Source organism: Canis lupus, chromosome 31 (genome assembly GCF_003254725.2).
Source record: "Canis lupus dingo isolate Sandy chromosome 31, ASM325472v2, whole genome shotgun sequence".
Taxonomy (NCBI): Eukaryota; Metazoa; Chordata; class Mammalia; order Carnivora; family Canidae; genus Canis; species Canis lupus.
The window spans coordinates 13,576,477-13,596,682 of NC_064273.1; the positions used below are offsets into that span (position 1 = coordinate 13,576,477).

A 20,206-nucleotide genomic window follows, 5' to 3' on the forward strand; every position below is an offset into this window, starting at 1 on the left:
ATCCTGTAGCCAATCTGAATTATTGACCTCTTAGAAGTGGGCAGTGAATAGTAAGTGCCTACTTACAAAATTATGGACCTGAAGCATGTTTTAAGATCCAGCATCTTTGGAATTTGCTAGTACCAGTTTGGAGTGAACAGCTAAAATGTGTGTTTCATACTTTGTGTACTATGAAAATATGCTGAATTTAGAGACAGAAAGGTATTGAGCAGTATTTAGTGGTGCTGGCCCTAAACATTAGAGGGTTGGCATTTACTTGCAAAATATAATTTTCTGGGAGCCCTGGGGCTGATTAAACCCCAAACCGTCTTGTTCACTCCCTATCACTCAGTGAAATTCCACCCCGGGAGCTCTTCCTCCTCTTATTTGAATCAAAATAACCCTACAATTCTCTGTCTCATGACTCTGCTTAGGCTTTCCTCTCTTCCCAAAGTGCTTTTTCCTTTATATCTCAATCACTACCCATTAGAATCCTCTGCTGCCTTCCAATGACCTTGTCTTCCTAACACCTCTCCAGATTTTCACCATGGTGGACAACTATTTGTCCAGGCCTCTGCAAAGTAATCCAAATGTTCCCTTTGTTCCTTATGTCCTAACAGGACTTAGCTTGCCTCTTTGTTATAACACATCCTATGAAATACTGGTTTTGGGAACTGTGTATTAAAGTCTACCAACATTGCGATGACTGGGTAGCTCGGTGGTTGAGCATCTGCCTTTGGCTCAGGTCATGATCCCAGGGGTCCTGGATCCAGTCCTGCATCAGGCTCCCCGGAGGGGTCCTGCCTCTCCTCTACCTATGTCTCTGCTTCTCTGTGTCTATCATGAGTAAATAAATAAAATAATTTTTAAAAAAGTCTACCAACCTTGATGAAGCACTCTTTGTAATAAGAGATCACGTTTTGCTTATGATCAATAGTGTCTTACACAGAGTAGATACTCTGAGTTGAATGGCATGGCAACTTCAAAATTGGCCTTGATCATCTTCTCTACTAGAAAAGTCACACAAAAACCAGTTTGAAAAATCACAGTCTGAGTTTCTATTTATTAGTTTACTTAGTGAATATACACAGACTACTTCACATATAAGCAAGAAATTTCTTTCTTTAGGTTCCAGGTATTTTTAGTATATTTTTCTTTTTCTTCCCCTGACCCGTGCCCCCAGTTTGAAAGTCACTGACAGTTTATCTTTCTATAATTAGATTAAGAGGGGAATAAAAGGAAGAACCCCCTGGTAGCAGGAAGAAGCAAGGATCCTTTTAGAGTCTAGCATTTGATGAGATAGATATTCAGTTATATATTTCCATTATTTTTCCACGGCTGAATGTATGGTGGAGACCTGGGAACACACACGCTTGTAGCCATCACTTGCTTGCAGGGCTGTTGTTGCCACAGTAGTTGGCTTGCTGTGCCCCACACAAATGGGGTGCTGGTCTGTTTCCATAGACCTTTATCCCTTTCTTCATCACAAGGAAGGCACTGCCATGTGCTCTCAGCTAGAGTCTCTTGTCCAAGATTCCCGGTTTGGTTGACAGCATCCTGCTCAATACAACTTTTATCATCACAGCTTGAGACATCATGACTGGTTTTGGTGGGAGAAACTTGGTGGCAAGCATTCCAGGGACAAGTACCCAATTTGCTACATGAGGATGATTCTTTTTGCACTTGATAAGATGATAAGGAAACCTGCAGGCCCTGATCTAGTGGTTTTTATCAGAGGGTCATTGTAATAGCTTTTCGGGGTCCAGGTAATTGATGTAAGTTTCATCCATTTTGTAAATGAAGGAGATGAACCCAGGTGCTTGGTTGAAACATGCTTTCCCCACGGTCACTTTCTCCCCACATCCACTTCAATTTTAGTATATTTTTTTAAATATTCTTGGTCAGAACCAAGTGACAGTGAGAAATGTATTTTCATCTGGCTGAAATCTTTTAAAAGTTTAAAAAAGCAATAAGATACATATAACTGCATAGTCTAGTTTTTATCTCTTATTATCTCCAGACATGGTTCTTCACCCATTTCTCTTCATAGTTAAAAATCTTTCCCTTTTAACTTTTACTTTTATCTAATTTCAGACTTGCAAAAGAGTTTGAAAAATACTACAGAAATTCTCTTACAATTTTTAACAGCTTCCCCAAATATTACCATTTTACATAACCAGGATATAATTATTTAAACTAGGAAATTAACACTAAAGCAATTCTATTAACTACTCCATAGACCTGGTTAAGTCTCCTTGGTTGTCTCATTAAGGTCTTTCTGTTGGTCCAATTCTCAAGTCATCATAGTCTCCTCCCATCTGACATCTCCTCAGTCTTCCTTTGCCTGTCATGACCTTGACACTTAGAGCATGACCCAATTATTTTGTAGAATGTCAATTTCAGGTCATCTGATGTGTAAGCAGGGATTATATCCTTGAGAAATATATTCATAGTCTAGGAGTATTTGTGACAATTATTTGGATAGAAAACATTTAATTCTTCAAATATTTTGTTGAATAATTGCCTTAGTTTCCCTGTGGTAAGAGTGGACGTTTTCAAGTTTTAAAAGAAGACAGAAAGTCATTTTTTCTTCTTTGTAGGTGTTTGTCTTGTATTAGTCCTTTGAAAGATTTATAATGAGATTGTGTCACAGAGCTCCATAAGTGTCTGTTGATATGAATAGGTGTCTTTAACCAAAAACAGTTTTTTTAAAAAGAAGCTCATTTTTAAATCACATATTACATTTTTTTTTTTTTTTTTTTTTTAGTAATCAGTAGATAGGTAGTGTCAGACAGTTCAGGATGCTGAAATTTAATTGTTCAAAGTAATCTACTCATTGTCCTTACTGGAAAGTCTTAGGCTTGATTGGTTCCCGGATCTTCAATGGATATCACACGGAAATCACATTTAAAATATGGTACTTTACCACTGATATTGTTTAAGGTGATTTATTTATTTATTTATTTATTTATTTATTTACATGTTTGTCTTCTTGCTCTCCATTTTTGAGTATGCTTTTTCCCTCTGGAAAACGTTCCCTGCTTTTCTGCTAACTTCTCCACCCATTTTGACTATTTCCTGCCTTGAATGGCCAACATACACTAGGCAATCTGAATCTAGTTTCTCTCCCCACCATTTCACTGAAACTGCTCCTTCCAAGAGTGCAAATGACTTTCTAATAGCTGAATTTGCTGCTTATGTGCATCATTTGACAATGTTGTCCACTCTCTTCTTTCATGACATACTGTCTTAATAATACCTGGGGTATACTCTCTCTTGGTTCTCTTGCTGCTTTCCAGAAAATCTTTTTCTTATTTGCATCTTCTCTTACTTGTGTTTAAATATAGGCATTCCGTGGGTTTGTTCTAGACATACCAATGCATATGCTGTGGGCTAATTCAAAGGCTCCCAGAGCTTCAGTTCCCATCTTTGTGTGGATGACTCAATCTTTACCTCTGACTTGGATACTCATCCTGAGCTTTAGATATGAATTTCCCATAGATACTTCAAACTTAGTTAATCATCAAGAGAAAACAATTAATTCCCCTTTGAACATGAACTTCTTTCTCCTACCCCCTCTCCTGGACTTGGGCTGGAGTGAAATCACTCATTAGATTATCCCATCACACTTAGTCCTCTGCCTGCTAACCCATGCTATTTTCTTAATCTGGGTTGTTCTCTTTCTCTCTTCCCATGTTTTACATGCTGATTTTTCATTTCAGTACAGTTGAAATTGTACCTCAGTGCTGCCTACCCTGATCAACTCAAAAATAATTAAAAGACTCTCATGTTTAAAATTAATTTGTTTCATGTTTTACCAGTAGTTGTAGACATGTCTGGATTGCTTTCCTCGTTGGATTGTAAATCCCTCAAGTCATCTTGGTGGCTCTCATAAACCAGCCCAGTGCCCACTTACATACTGATTTGTTGAATTGACTTAAAATGAAGTGAACCTCCGGGTTTGCCGCTGTTGTTATGTTTATTTGTTCTGTTTTATTTTGTTTAGTGGCCCTGCAAACAACATGCTCCTCTCAAGGATGATAGTGCTACACTATAACACAGAAGCCCTTCTATTTCCTCCCTCCTTCCCACTTCCCTTCCTCCCTCTCTTCCTTCCTTCATAATATGGGCAGGAAAAAATTAGAATGAAAGCAGCTGACAGTGTCTAGAACATAATTTGTTCTCTTTCAATTACTCAGAGCAATATCTTGGGCAGTTACTAAAGTAAAACTTTTTTATCAAACTCAATATACTGAGGCAGGGAACATAATCACATTATTTGCAATTTACTGTTGCTCCCTTAGTGATCTGCAGATCAAAAGGTATCTGTTCTGACACTTCATTTCTGAAACTTAATGTTGTGTTTATTTAATTCATCTAATTAGGACCTCTTAGCACCTCAAATGGGTGCTTTAAAAAAACAACACCCAGCTGTTAGCCTAGGGACAAAAGAATAAATGCAAATTTAGCACTTTTCAAAGGTGAATCCGCACATTTTGATGTCTTGACAGCATTCAATAAAAGTCAAGTGTTCTTAGACACAATCTACTAATTTCCTGATTGTTTTTGGACATAAATACTTAATAAATATGAAAGATAGTTTTAAAAAACTGACTATATTCTGGGGGAAATATGTACATATATGCATAGGTGCAATCTTTTATAATATAAAAATACCTTTTAGGAGCTTGTTGCTGCTTCTGAGATAAAGGAAATTCTCGATGTCAAGATTCAAACAGAAAAGAGAATGAAATACACAAAATGGTAAGTGACTTGCAAATAAGCCAGAGTAACCAATTTTCTAATGCTCTGTTGTGTAGTTATCATTTGTAAGTTGCACACATATAAAATGCATACTTTTTTTTAAGTTTTTTAAGGAATCTCTGTACTGTTTTCCAGAGTGCCCATACCAACTTATATTCCCAAAACAGTCTGTGAGGATGCCCTTTTCTCCACATCCTTGCCAACACTTATTTCTTGTCTTTTTTGATACTAGCTGTTCTGACTGGTATGAGATGATATTTAGTTGTGGTTTTGATTTGCATTTTCCTGATGATTAGTGATGTTGAGCATCTCTTCATGTGTTTGTTGGCCATCTGTATACCTTCTTTGGAAAAATATCTATTCAGGTTCTCTGCATTTTTAATCAGACTATTTGTTTGCTTGGCATAGAGTTCTATGATTCCTTATATATTTTGGATATTAACCCCTTATCAGATATATAATTTGCAAGCACTGTGGAGGTTCCTCGAAAAACTAAAAATAGAAGCAACATAAGATCCAGTTAATTCTACTTCTGGGTATTTACTTGAAGAATATGAAAACAGTAATTGAAAAAGGCATATACACTCCTGTATTTTTCACAGTGTTATTGACAGTGGCAAAGATACAGAAGCAACCTAAATGTCTATTTATAAGGTGAATGGATAAAGAAGATATGATATATATAAATAATAAAATATTACTCAGCCATAAAAAAGAATGGAATCTTGCCATTCACAACAACCTGGATGGACCTGGAAGCTATTATGTTAACTGAAATATATCAGACAGAGAAAGACTAATACCATATGATTTCACTTATATGTGGAATCTAAAAAAACAAAACAAAACAAAACAAAAAACCAGAACAAACAACAGAAAGAGAACTAGATTCATAGAGAACCAACTAGTGGTTGCCAAGGGGGCTGGGGGTGGGGAGTGGGAATGGAAAAATAGATGAAGGGGAAGTAAGAGGCACAAACTTCTAGTTATAAAATAAGTAAGCACTGGGGCTGAAAAGTACGGCCTAAGGAGTATAGTCAATGATATTCTCATAATGGTGTATTGGTGACAGATAAAAACCACATTTATCATGGTCAGTGTTTCATAATGTATGTAATTCTCAAATCACCATGTTGTATACCTGAAACTAGTATAATATTATATGTTAATTAAATTATACTTTACATCAGTTAAATTGTAAATAAACGAATATAAATTAAATGTATGTTTATGCTAGTCATATTGCAAGTAGTTGTGAAATATGTTATTTGAATTGAACTTTGTCTGCTCTTACAGACTTCTTTTGATAAACTAGCTGTAAAAGACACTGGGCTATCCCCCATGGCAGGTGATTTTAACTTTGATTTTCATTCAGGAAGAATTCAAGATTGCTCGTATGAGTGGGACACACATATATGTGCTCTTACTACCATGGATTTTTTTAAGGTGGCATTTAGGATCATAGTACTGGTTTATATCACAGCAGAGACTACAGTTTCTTAAAATTTGGTTATTATTTTAGGTTACTCAAATTATTCAGCATAAGCAAGAAACAGTTAAATAAACATCCCTTGATGCTTAAAGGGCTTTTTATTAGTTTCCAAAAGCAAGTCCGTTTTACTTAGTCTATAAGAATCTCTAGTGCCTTATCTCACATGGGTCTACCAATTTAGGACAGAGGTCATAACAATGAACATTTTAAAGAAAGTGATATTGGCTATGAAATTTGTACCCTCATGACTTCTCTTTAATTATAAATGTTTTTAGAGGAATAAAACTATTCAAAAACTATTCAAAAAGTTTTATTGGTTTGTTCCCACTCATCATTCTCTAAACTCTGAACCAAATTTACATAATTATTCTTGCAAATAAAAAGTATCTAAAACTCCATTCATATTTGTTTTACAGTCACTTTACAAACTCTTACATAAACTTTTAGTTACCTGATGACTAAATGCATGTTTTTAAAATCATCTATTATTTTTTAAATACTCTGCTGATATTGACATCTGTTATATGAATATTGATGTCTATTGCCTCCAGAGTTTTGTTTTTGTTTGTTTCATTTGTTTCTGCTTGCAATTATAAATAGAAAAACCAGTTCTGACCTAGTCATAACTTTTCTTCATCTCAGCTTGAGACTTGAGAAATTATTTATTCTGCCTTCTGCATAATATTCCTATCCCTGCTAATGAGGACATTGCCTCCCACTTCCATTTACACTAATAGAAATATTGATTCTTTGGTATTCCAGCAAACTCTTTTGTTCTCACTGAACTCTATTAACAAAGATTCTCATTTGTGTCTATACCAAATGATAATTAATGTTACCCTTTTCATTAGTATGCCAGATGTAAAGAAGTAATCCAGATATTTTGGGGTTTGGGGGTTTTGTTTTGTTTTTTGGTGGGAGGAGAAGAGAGATTGTCTTGGTTTTTGATGAGCGCAAGAAGACTTCCCATGATAGCCACTGGCCCCATTTGATGGTGAATGTGTTCCCCACCTAGAAGATATCTGAAGCCTATTGGCTGCAGTCATTGTACAGAAATATTTTTGTAGTTCTTTTCTCTTAGTGAATCTCTTTTCCAGAAGAAAAAGTTGAAATTTAATAAGATCAATTTAGAAAGCCAAAAGTTACTCTGAGTTATAGTGTTGTTGCTCAGCCAGATGCTTGTCTCTTCTGCCCAGCTGCAAAATTTCTTTGTACACAAGGGTCTCTTTAGTGCCAAGGGGGGATCAGCAAAAAGGAGAAGAAAACATAGCTGCTGCTGCATCGATGACCCCATGTGCACTGACTCCTTCAGTGAGTTTTTCTTAGAATCATTGGGGGAATGCTTTGCCTAACCTCCTATCCCAACACGTAGGATTTATTTTTAAGATGGTCAGTTAATATTTCTTGAGCATAAACTTTTGGCCAGAGTTACTGGAAATTTGAGTTTATTAAATTTTTACATACTTAACTATGGTCTACAGGGTATTTTAAACTCAGCCATTTGGCTTTACATCTAATTTCTTGCCCCCCAAAATATGTAGTGTGAGATGTATGAGAAGTAATTGGATAAAGTGCCTTTTCCAAATTCCGCATATCTCATTTATTTTAGATAATAGAGAAAAAAATATACAATATGATATATACAATGAAACACACTAAAACCATAGCTTGCATTTCTAGGAAAATTAAACAGAAGTAGTAATGAGTTGGAACTTAGGTCCCTAAATACATAAGGCAATATATATTAATGTGTGAAAATCAAGCTTGAGAAAAAAACCAAAACATTATGGAAGAGTTATTTGACTTATAAGACACCATACTATGGAATATTAAGTAACTTTTAAAAAAAGACTATGGTAGGACTAGATGTTCTGGCCTGGAAAGTTTTCCATGAAATATTTGGGGGTGGAAATGAGATAAATCAAATTATAGCATATGCATGATGAGATCTCTTTGCTGACAGAAAAAAAAAAAAAAACCATATCAATCTTACATTGTAGCCATATGATAACTATATATTGAGAGAGAATTATAATTTTAGCCCATATGTTTTACATAAAGACAAATGAGTATATATTTGTTCATGCAGTGAAATGTCTTAAAAATACCCAGGTTACTATATATATATATAGTAAAATGAAGTAAAATGAAGAGAAAGGAAAGAAAGTCCTTTTTATTTTCTGTTTTATATACTTCTATAGTATTAGAATTTTTTAACCTCAAGAAGGCATTACTTTTATAATTTAAAACAGCCAGCTATGACATTTATTGAATAATTGTTTAAATGTCTCATTTGTCTGGCCTGCTAATAGTATTCGGCTTAGCAATGTAATTTGGAAAGTCCCAAACAATGTATTCAATTGAAACAAATGAAATAATATTGGGTTGGGGCTATATTCTTAGATGACATGAAGCTTTATTCTGATAAAAATTTATGTTGTATTTTTCTCGTCCAATTTCATAGCAGTTAGGGTGACTCATTTTCTCTTTCACCAACTTGTTAGACTCTTGGAGACATTATTTCTCATATGTCTTTATTCTGTTCACCATTTTGCTACCAGAGGTGTCATTTTTAAACTTGCTAAAGCCTGGCTTGAATGCCCTTACCACTACTCTGAACCACCCCTTAGAGGAAGTGAACTGGAGCTAACAATACTTCTTACTACTCTTCGTGTTTATAGGCTCTCATTCACCAGCCTTTCTCCAGGTTAATATAAGATACCCTCAGAAATTATTTTATTTTCCATATGAGACAATCTTTCAACACGATCCAACACCCCCTTACTGGTCCCTCACCTTCCATTGGAGACTGAGCTTGAAATATTCATATATAACTTACTTTTTTTAAAAAAGAAATGCGTATATATTCCTGGATGAGTAGATGGTTCTTATTCTTTTATGCACTCATGCAGTGATTTTTTAAAAAATATTTATTTATTTTTCTTATAGAGAGAGTGAAAGAGAAAGAACATGCATGCCTGAGAGAGAAGAGAGGAAGAGGGAGAGAGAGAATCTCAAGCAGACCCCTCACTAAGGGACTTGAGGCTCAGTCCCATGACCCTGAGATCATGACCTGAGCCAAAACCAATAGTTTGACTTTCAACCAACTGAGCCACCCAGGTTCATACAGTGATTTTTAAATACAGTTTACCTACTGTGTGATCCTGGAAAAATTCCTTAAATACATAAAGCCTTAGTTTTTACATCTGTTGAAAGCAAGTCTATAAAAATAGCCAAGCCATAATATTCTTTTGAGGATTAAATGAATTTCTGTATGCAAAGTATTTAGAATAGCATCTGGCACAGAAACGAATGAAATAAATATAAACTATTTTGATTGTTTATAAAAAATATAAACCATGGTATTCTTCATTAAATGAATATTTTAAAGAAAATTATCAATAATATACGATATACATATGCTTTGCATTGATGGCCTAATGCAGCTATCAATAATTACTGATAAAGATGCCTAATATTTCTGGGAAAGGCATTCTGATTAATAGTAGCTGTGATGGGTTAAGTATTTTAATAATAATAATAACAACAACAACAACAACAATAATAGAAGTGGGTCATTGGGATGTTTCTAAATGCATTATTCACATTTTTAAATAGGTGGAAAATTATTAAAGCAGGGGAAAATATAATCCTTATTCTTAGTTGAGTAATTTCTTTTTCTCATTACAGATTTAAAAAGTCATGAGCAGAGGCAAATATTGAGTACAGTTAGTGCCAGTGCTGGTGAATGAAGAAGTTGCATTTTCCTTGGGAAAGACAGTGATTGTCATGGTTTTATTCCTATCTGGAAGCCGATTTATGGATAAGTTAACATGCAAAAAGCAAGTGCCACATTGCTGACCCAGTAATGAGAGAGAGGGAAGTGGGGCAGGAGAGAGGACAGAAAGAGAAAAAATGGAAAGAAGGAAAGGTAAGAAAGAGAAAGGCATGGATGGATAGAAAAGGAAGGAAGGAAGGAAGGAAAGAAGGAAGGAAGGAAGGAGGGAAGGAAGGAAGGAAGGAAGGAAGGAGGCAGGCAGACAGGCAATGGAGTAAATTCGAGTATAAAAGATACACTCAGAAAATTTCCAGTTTGGTACATTTCGTTTGTAGATTCCACAAATTAGATTGTCAAGAACTTGGTTTCTCAGAAATTTAGGCTATTAGCCATTCACAACTTACTTTGAATTAATTTAATCAGATTATCAGATTAGGATTTTGCTTAGAGCCTGCCAAAATCAGCCAGCCTGAGGAAACCGGAGTTTTGATTGAAAAGTGGAACTGGTGGGAAGTTTGCTTTTGAAGCACAGAACTGCAGCTCCAGGGGGAGGGGATGTAGGCATTCAGGGTGCGAGGGGAGCCTGGGACAGCCAGAGGGCAGCATGAGGGCACTGGGTGCCTCCGAGCTGATTAAGAGAGTTTACCAAGAGGTGAGAAGTTTCCCAAGACAAATAACATGCTTTGCACTTTGGCTAAGGTCCCTAGTGGCAGCGCACATTCTTGATATCTGCTCTTGTTACATTTAATTACAGTGATATTATTTGTGAGATTAGAGGTACCACATTCTCTGAGAGGACAACTGAAGGTTATAGGTTTGTACCTGCCTATCTGCTCAGTTTCACGTCCTGCTAGTTTCACTTATAAAATAAAATATATTAGATTTTAGACCTTTGCTCCAAAAGGCTAATATTAATCATGTTTTTGGCTGACTCGAGATTTTCACCCTAAAACCTCATCAGCATTCCATACATTATGTTTCACATGGGCATTGTGAAGTATGGACTAGATACATCAGAACTATAATGGGCTTTTCCTTCCCACAATTGAGCAGTTGAGACTTCTGAAGGCTATAAATTTGAACCATAATACGGTTCATGTGTGGCAATGCTGGGGTGAAAGGGCCGGGGCCTGGCCGGATGGTCTGTTTGCCATCAGTGCTCTCCTGAGACACCTATGTTCCATTTCAATTTCTATCTTCAGGTTTTTAACACTCAAAAAAGCCCCTTATTTTTAGAATATATAGACTATAGAATATATAGAATATAAGATATCAATTCAGGTTTTCATTATTGTGATTTCTTCGTTTTGGATTCTAAAAAATTAGAATAACTGTGCACATTTAAGAAGTTAAAGTTCCATGAACCCAAAGCAGGTACCTTAGAAAGAATGTAGAGGGCAGCCCGGGTGGCTCAGCGGTTTAGCGCCGCCTTCAGCCCAGGGCCTGATCCTGGAGACCCAGGATCGAGACCGGGGATCAAGTCCCACATCAGGCTCCCTGCATGGAGCCTGCTTTTCCCCCTGCATGTGTCTCTGCCTCTCTCTGTGTATCTCATGAATAAATAAATAAATAAATAAATAAATAAATAAATAAATAAATAATCTAAAAAAAAAGGAAAGAAAGTAGAGAACCCATAATAAAAGCTATAATAAATGATTACATTTCAAGATAAAGACACTCGTATTAATGTGCTAAGGCTGCCATAAGAAAGTACCATGATCTGGGTGGCTTTAAACAACTGAAATTGGAGGCTAGAAGTCCAAAATTTAGGCGTCAGCTAGCCATGCTTCCACTGAACTCTTTCTTCCATGCTTTTCAGCTGGCTTCTGGTAGTTGTCCGCAATCCTTGGTGGTCCTCAGTTTGTAGAGGATCCTACCAATCTGTCTCCATTGTCACCTGCTATTCTACCTATGAATTTTAGTCTTCAGTTAATCTTTGATTATTTCTGCATGACCCTGTTTCCAAATTAGTTCACATGCACAGGTACCAGCGGTTATGACATGAACATATCATTTTGGGGGACACTATTCAACCACAAAAAACTCAGACATAGTAATAAACCAGATGATAAAAATATACTTTAACCACGAGAAAGGAACAAATGCTCTAAATAAGGAAATCACTTGAGTGTTACATTATTCATTTACAAAATATTCTCAAGTCTGTTAATGATTTTTGAAATGGCTCAAAAATGTTGTCTACTCTCCAGAATCTAGTTTCTTCTTATATATAGATGTAAACATCTATATTTTCCTTTCTTTTTTAGACTATATTTATTTATTTGAGAGAGAGAGCGCAGGAGCAGAAGAGGGGCAGAGGGAGAAGCAGGCTCGCTGCTAAGTAGGGAGCCTAAGCTGGGACTCAATCCCAAGACCCAGAGATCTTGACCTGAGCGGAAGGCAGATGCTTAACCGACTAAGCCACCAGGTGCCCCCAAACATTTATATTTTCTATGTAATTCAGAAGCAAATTACAATAGATTTTTTATATTATTTAGAAATAGTTATTGTCCTAACACGTAGAAAGAATGCAAAACTAGACTTTGGGCAGGAATTAATAAGGAAGATCTTCCTAATTGAGTTTATAACTGTGCTGTCTCCAAAGTGCTGGAAGGAAGGGCATTCACTCAAGTGTCCAGATTGGAGAGAGAAAGCATGATGATGAACCCAGTTTCATGCACTGATGGAATAATATGGATGATTTGCAAGAGATATTATTAAACAGCTAAACAATGATTATACTACAAAAAAAACAGTTATAGATTAGATGCATCAATTAGTATTACCTTAAAGACCTTAGAATATAGATAGTGATCGGGAGCATAGACTCCAGTGTCAGATTTTTGGATTTAATTGTTTTCTATTTATTTACACAGTAACCTCTCTAAGCATCAGTTCCTCATCTATATAATCATAATAATGTATTAATTCCTAGGGCTACTGTAACAAATCATATAAAAATTGTGGCTTAACATGGGAGAAAGATATTCTCCCACAGTTCTGATGACTAGAAGTCAGAAATCAAAGAGTCAGCAGCATTTGTCCTTTCTGGAGGTTCTAGGGGAGCCATGACTATCTTTGGCTTCTGGTGATTCCGCCAGCAATCCCTGATATCTCTTACATTACTGATATGTCACTCCAGTCTTCTCCTCCATTGTCTTATGGCGTTCTCCACGTGTGTCTCTGTGTCTAAATTTTTCTCCCTTTATGAGCACAACTGTCATATTGGGTTTGGGACCCGCTCTAATCCAGTATGACCTCACCTAAACTTGATTACATCTGAAGATACCCTATTTTCAGATAAGATCACATGCTCAGGTACCAGAGACACATGAATATTGGGGAGACTAATCAACTCAGTATAGCGGAATGTATTTCACTGGGTTGGGATGAAGATTTAAAAGAAGCAATTCATATGACTAGCTCAATAGGTAGTACACAATACATTTTGGTTGCTACTGTTGCTCTTTATTTAAGATCACTTTTTGGAACACCTGGGTGGCCCAGTGATTGAGAGTCTGCCTTCAGTTCATGGTATGATCCGGGAGTCCCGGGATCCAGTCCTGGGATCAAGTCCTACATTGGGCTCCCTGCATGGAGCCTGCTTCTCCCTCTGCCTTTATCTCTGCCTCTCTCTTTCTCTGTCTCTCTCTGTGTCTCTATTGAATAAATAAGATCTTTAAAAAAAAAATCACTCTTCATTGGTTGACCTGGGAGCATAATTATAAGGGGCACATTCATAGGAACTTGCCATTAAAAGGTATAAATTGGGGTTTTCTCAAAAAGTATCTGCAAACTTTTCATTATATCTTGTCACTTATCCTATAGTGCTTTACACATCTTTTTTAATGGGAAAGAAAAAAATAAAAGAATTTTTTTCTAGTAATTGTGGCACCGTTTCACAAATTTGTAAATATAATATAGCCATTGTTATAGCTAGTATTGTTATGGCAAGTATTAGAGTGGAACATATCATTACTGTTTTAGGTGGTCATCCAACATTGTGTTATAAGGAATGCAGCATATATAACAGATCTATTTCTAAGTATAGGAAGAGTAGAAAAAGAAGTATAATACCTTAGGGAAGACTTCCGAATCCAAATATAGCATTTGGCATCCAGCTTGAGTAAGAAAGACCTCTATACTGAGTCCTTTTTTAATTTTGCTTTTATTTTGTCCAGCTTTACTGAGGTATGACAAATTTTAAATTACATATATATGTGTGTGTGTGTGTGTGTGTGTGTGATGTACAATGTGGTATTTTGATATGAGTATACATAATGATCACAACACTCAATCAGGCTAAATTAACATATCCATCACTTCATATGGTTATATTTCTGTATGTATATATATAGTAAGAACACTTAAGATCTACTCTCCAGGCTAATTTCAAGTATGCAATGCATTAATATTTATTGTTACTATGCTCTGCATTAGATCTCTGAAACTTATTCATGTTATAACTGAAAGCTTTTACTCTTTGACCAACATCTCCCCATCAGCACCTCACAACCACTGTTCTTCCCTCTGTTTTTCTAAGTTTGTGATTTTTAGATTACACATATAAGTGAGAGCACATAGCATTTTTTTCTGTGGGTGGTTTATTTCGCTTAGCATAATGTCTTCCAAATTCATATACATTGTCACAAATGGCAGGTTATCCTTCTTTTTTAAGGCTGAATAATATTCCACTATGCATATATTTCTGTATCCATTCATCTATCAAGGACACTTAATTTTGATTCAGCTTTTATAAGCAACATGTTTTATGTAATTTTCTCAAAAATAATATAATCTTAGTTTTTGAACATTTATAATGTCTTTACATTGTCTTTTCAAATGAAACAAAATTTGTCTAGCCTATCAGCTCTAATACCTTCCATGTCATATAAAAGAAAAATAAACTCACACTGACTTACACAATAAGGAAATTTAATGATTCATATAACCAAAAACAGTTGTAGGTAGAGTAGGATTAAATCTGTGTTTTAATCAATAATATCAAGGTGCTTGTTATCTTTTCTTTCCTCTCTGTATTCTGTGATATCAATTTTATCCCCAAAGCTTGGTTCTGTCATAGTTACCAAAGGTATCTCCCAGATACTTAAGCCTCTTTTTTAAGTGAGAGGCTAGATCAATTGTGGTTAGGTGGTCCAACACTCAGAACCAATATCTGTGATTGAAAGAATGCAGTGCATTGATTGGCTAGTGTCTGGCTTTTCCCTAATTCTAATGGCTTAAAGTAATAATAGTTCACCTCTGATCTCTATCACTGGAATCCTTTTATTCCAAAATGCATGTACCTTAATGTTGTATAGATATTGTTAATTTTTCATATTATAGAGAAATAATACAAACAACTCATTTTTATTCCTATGTGGATAACTACACACATGTACTGTTTCTATTTTGATAGTGGAAGACTTGTCCTTCAAAATTGTAATTTTTTTTTTTTTTTGCTCTAGTGATCTAGGTCTGGATCTTCCTCTGTCAATTTTTCCAAGAAAATAATGATTGGTTGATTACTTGATTGAGGTTTTTTTTGAGAGAGAGAGAGACAGAGAGAGAGTCAAGTGTAAGTGGGGAGAGGGGCAGAGGGAAAGAATTCCAAGCAGACTCCCCACTGAACAGAGAGTTCAACATGGAGCCAATCCCACTACCCAGGAGGTCATGAATTGAGCCAAAATCACAAGCCAAGCCACCCAGGTGCTCTGCAAACAATGACTTAATTTGACATTAGGCTTGAGAAAATTCTCTTCTATCTTTGCTATCTGAAACTTATTTATTTGTTCTGATGCTTAAAGAACATTATTTTTGAATGATCTTTCCATTTTTAATTATTTCTACTAATCAATTTGTCTTTCATAATTTCTTCTTCTTCTCATCCTCCTCCTCCTCCCTCTTCTTCTACTTCTCCTTCTTCCACTTCTCCTCCTCTTCCTCCCCTTCCTCCTCCTCCCGTTCCTCCTCCTCTTCCTCCTTCTTCTGCTTCTGTTTCTTCTATTCTTCTTTTTCTTCCTCTTCTTCTCCTCCAACTGCTTCTTTTGTCTCGGTACAAAATAAATCTTTTTGATCTCCTTACTAAGTCTTTATTTTTAGTTGAGAACTTTTTCTTCAATTATATTTTTGCATTCCATGATTTTCCACTTGTCCCAGTATTTTATTGAGGAACTGTGAGATTGCTTCTGACTCTAGTTATTAGAATGGTTGGCTCTTAGAGTAGAAGCAGGTTAGAAGCAAAAGAATAAATTTGATTTTAGGAGAATGGAGATAGAGTGCTCTGGGCATTTAGAAAATGGAATCTGGAGAGATACCCCTGGGTACCTCAGTTGGTTAAACATTCAACTCTTGGTTGTGGCTCAGGTCATGATTTCATGGGTCCTGGGTTGAGCCACTCATGGGGCTCCACATTCAGTGGGGAGTCTGCTTGAAGAGTCTATCACTCTGTCCCTCCTCCCATTCCGACACATGCTCTTTTTCTCTCTCCCTCTAAAATAAATAAATAAATCTTAAAAAAATAAAATAAAATGGGATCTGGAGCACCATAGAAGTGTCTGTATAGAAGATTTAGAGGTTATCAACCCATTTGTAAATCAATTAGATTTCCTAGCAGAGCATGAATAGAAAGAAAAAAAAAAAAAAAGCCAAGGAGGGAATCTTAAGTAACACCTACATTTAAAGCGTTGAAAACAAAATCAGATATGTGAGAAGGAAAAACAAAACAGGGGAAACAGTGTCATGGAAATGAAAGGAGTAATTGTATTCCTTTAATACTTATTTATCAGGAATTGCTTTCTGGACATTATTTCCACATTTAGAAAATATTGAATAATATATCCCTGAAATAAATGTTTAATCATTGTTTTAATTTAATAGTTTTCTAGAGCACATTTTAATAAACTTTTGATTTTAGAATAATTTTATATCTATAGAATTATTGCAAAGATTAAACAAAGATTTCCTGTATATCACACACTCAGTTTCTTATGAAATTAGTTTGATATATTTATCATAATTAGTCAAACACAATTGGTACATTATTACAAATTAAAGTCCATGCTTTATTCGGGTTTCCAGAGGTTTTTCCCAGTGCCTTCTTTTTTGGTTGTTGTTCCAGGATGCCATCCAGGATACCACATTACATTAATAGTCATTTCTCCTCGAGCTATTCTTGGTTGTGACAGTTTCATATACCCCTGTTTCTAATGACCTTGACAATTTTGAGGTTCACTAGCCAATTGTTCCTTAGAATGTCTCTCAGTTGGAATTAAGGTGATATTTTTCTTAAGTTTATACTGGAGTAGTGCTTTTTTGGCAGGAAGACCACAAACATAAATTGTATGGACCCATCACCTAATATCAAAGTTGAACACTATCAAAATAACTTATCACTGTTGATGTTAGCCTTCATCAGTGGGCTTTAGAAGTGTTTGTCACCTCTCTCCATGGTAAAGTTGCCTTTTTTTCTCTCTCTTTCAATATTATGCTCTTCGGAAGGAAGTCACTATGTTCAACTTACAGTTAGAGTAGGCAGTTAAGGAGAGGCAGTTGGGACCTCTTTCAGTTGCCTCCTGTATCCTTTTGATAGGTCTTCATCACTGTTTATCTTTTATTTTTATTTTTTGGCATTTACCTACTTTTTGGTACTATAAGATATTCCAGGCCTGTTTTGCAATATTTCCTGCCAAGTCCTAGAATCAGGCATTTCTCCACTGGAGACCTAGTTTTATTTTTTACTGGAGAAGAGTATTAGAAACCAAGATCTGGGTGCAGGATGTGTACATTTATAGTGGAACCCCTGCATCCTAGGCCCTCTCCACTAACAGAGTAGAAACAAACATACATGTATTTATATCTTCTGTTTTTTCCATCACCAGTTTGTCATTTTCCATATATATGTACTGTCCATATATTGGTGTATTTATACTAAAGCATTTCAATCAGAATTCTATTATAAATGATATTTTTTAATTTTCAAATTTTCATTTTTATACTGCTAGTAAAAAGGAAAACAGTTGGCTTTTTTAAAAGTTTTTAATGTATTTTTAACCAGTGTTATTGAGATACAATTGATATATAACACTGTGAATTTAAGGCGTACAACCTGTTGACTAGATATGCTTATATACTGTTAGCTAATACTTCCATCGTATCACATAGTTCTTTTTTATAATGAGAACATTTAAGATCTACTCTCTTAGCAATTTTCACAGTACAATGTGATACTCTTAGCTATAAGCACAATGTTGTATGTTAGGACCTCAGAACTTACTCATCTTCTAATTGGCAATTGGATTTTGTTTATTAATCTTGTATTCTGAAAACTTGCTATAGCTGCTTGATTTTTAAAAATTCTTTGGTATGTTTCTATGTAGACAATCTTATCATCTATGAATAAAGACAATTGTTTTTATTCTTTTTCAATGTTCATACTTTTATTTTCATTTCTTGTTTTATGGCATGAGCTAGGATATCCTATATAATGTTACAGAGGAGTGATGACAGGGAATATCCTTGCCTTGTTTCTGATCTTAGAGAGAAAATGTCTCATATGTTATCTGTAGGTTTTTGTAGATGTCATTCATCAGTCTAGGGAAGTTCTCCTATATTCTTAGTTTTGTGAGTATTTTTATTATGACTAAGTGTTGGATTTTGTCAAATGCTGCATCTTATGTGTCCATTAATTTGGTCATATGATTTTCCTTACCTAGATTGTTGATATTGTGGATTACACTGACTAATTCAACAAATGTTGAACAAGCCTTGCGTTCATGGAATAAATACTACTTGGTCAAGGTGTATAATTCTTATACATTACCAAATTTGACTTGTTACTATTTTATGAAGGTTTTTTGTGTGTGTCTGTGTTCAGTGAGAAACACAGGTCTGCAATTTTTGGTTTTAATCTAGTTTCGCCTTGTTGAATAAGCTGGGTAGCATTCCTCTGCTTTTATCTTTGGGAGAGATTGTGAAGAACTGACATCATTTCTTCCTTAAATGTTTGTTTGATATAAATCATATGTAAAATTATTTGGGTTTGGTGATTTTTTGGGGAAAAGATGATTGATTGATTATTAATTCAATCTATTTATAGATGTGAGGATATTCATGCTGTCTCTTTGGATATTTGGATTGTTCATAATATTTGGATTGTTCATAATTCTCCTGAAATTATAAAATATACTTGATAAAATATAGAAATGCCTACAGAGATTCCCTCAAAAACCAGATTTATAGTTCTAGACAATGCAGTGAAACACAAAATGGTTTTTAAAAAACTTACAGCGGAAATTCTGAAATTTTAACCAGATTATTAAAATGGGTTATCAGCTTTCCACATTTGTTAACTGCACCATATTTGTTTGTTCATGTGTGTTCCTATATGTCTGTCTGCACCTCCATTTGCTACCCCAGGAAAGAAGTGGGTTTTTTTAATCTATTTTTAAGAATTGTATGTTGTATTATGTTTTATTTTAAATATTTTCTAATGATGTTCATGGAAAATACATGGTCATTTAAGATCGTTTTCCTTATAATAATTTGAGTTTTCCATGATCTCCTTCAATTTACATTTCACATCTATTTAAAATTGTTTCTCGGTGTTTTATGGGTATTCTCATTAGGAAGCAGGTGTTCAAAGTACTGTGTTATTAGTAGTACTGTAGCTTGCTTAGAGTGAAAGCCATTGTAGTGTAGTTTGCAATTTACTCTGTAGTAATAATGGGCTTTTGTGGACAATGATTATGTCTTGGATTTTATTTTTAAATGTTAGCATTTGAAAAGATACATGGTCTTTCTGGTCTCAACTAGCATGGGAAATAATAAGGGAAATGTTTAACAGTCATCATTTCACACAGGCAGTGACATATCCAGGCACCTGTAGGCAATGACATCACGAAGCTATAGGGAGACAAAACATATGACATTTTTCATGATAATGTCTTCACAGTAACTCTTTTATTTATTTTAAGTACTTGAATATGTAATAATATCAACATTTTCATAACATCCTATTGTATCCATAAAACCACTGGACATTACCATCTCAGCATTCTGAAATGCTCAATGAATGCAGTCCCATTCTCTTTGGAATTGGCTGTTGGCCTATCAGTTTGTTTATTAGACCATCCAAAACACGACATCTGGGGCTGTGGGTTTTTTTTTAATATTTTATTATTATTCACTTATTT

At 35.1% G+C, this 20,206-nt stretch overlaps 1 pseudogene; it reads right to left on the bottom strand.

Annotated features, from left to right (window-relative positions):
• Window positions 1-1,290: 1,290 nt before the first annotated feature.
• On the bottom strand, window positions 1,291-1,769 carry LOC112661575 (gametocyte-specific factor 1-like; annotated as a pseudogene).
• Window positions 1,770-20,206: the final 18,437 nt, after the last annotated feature.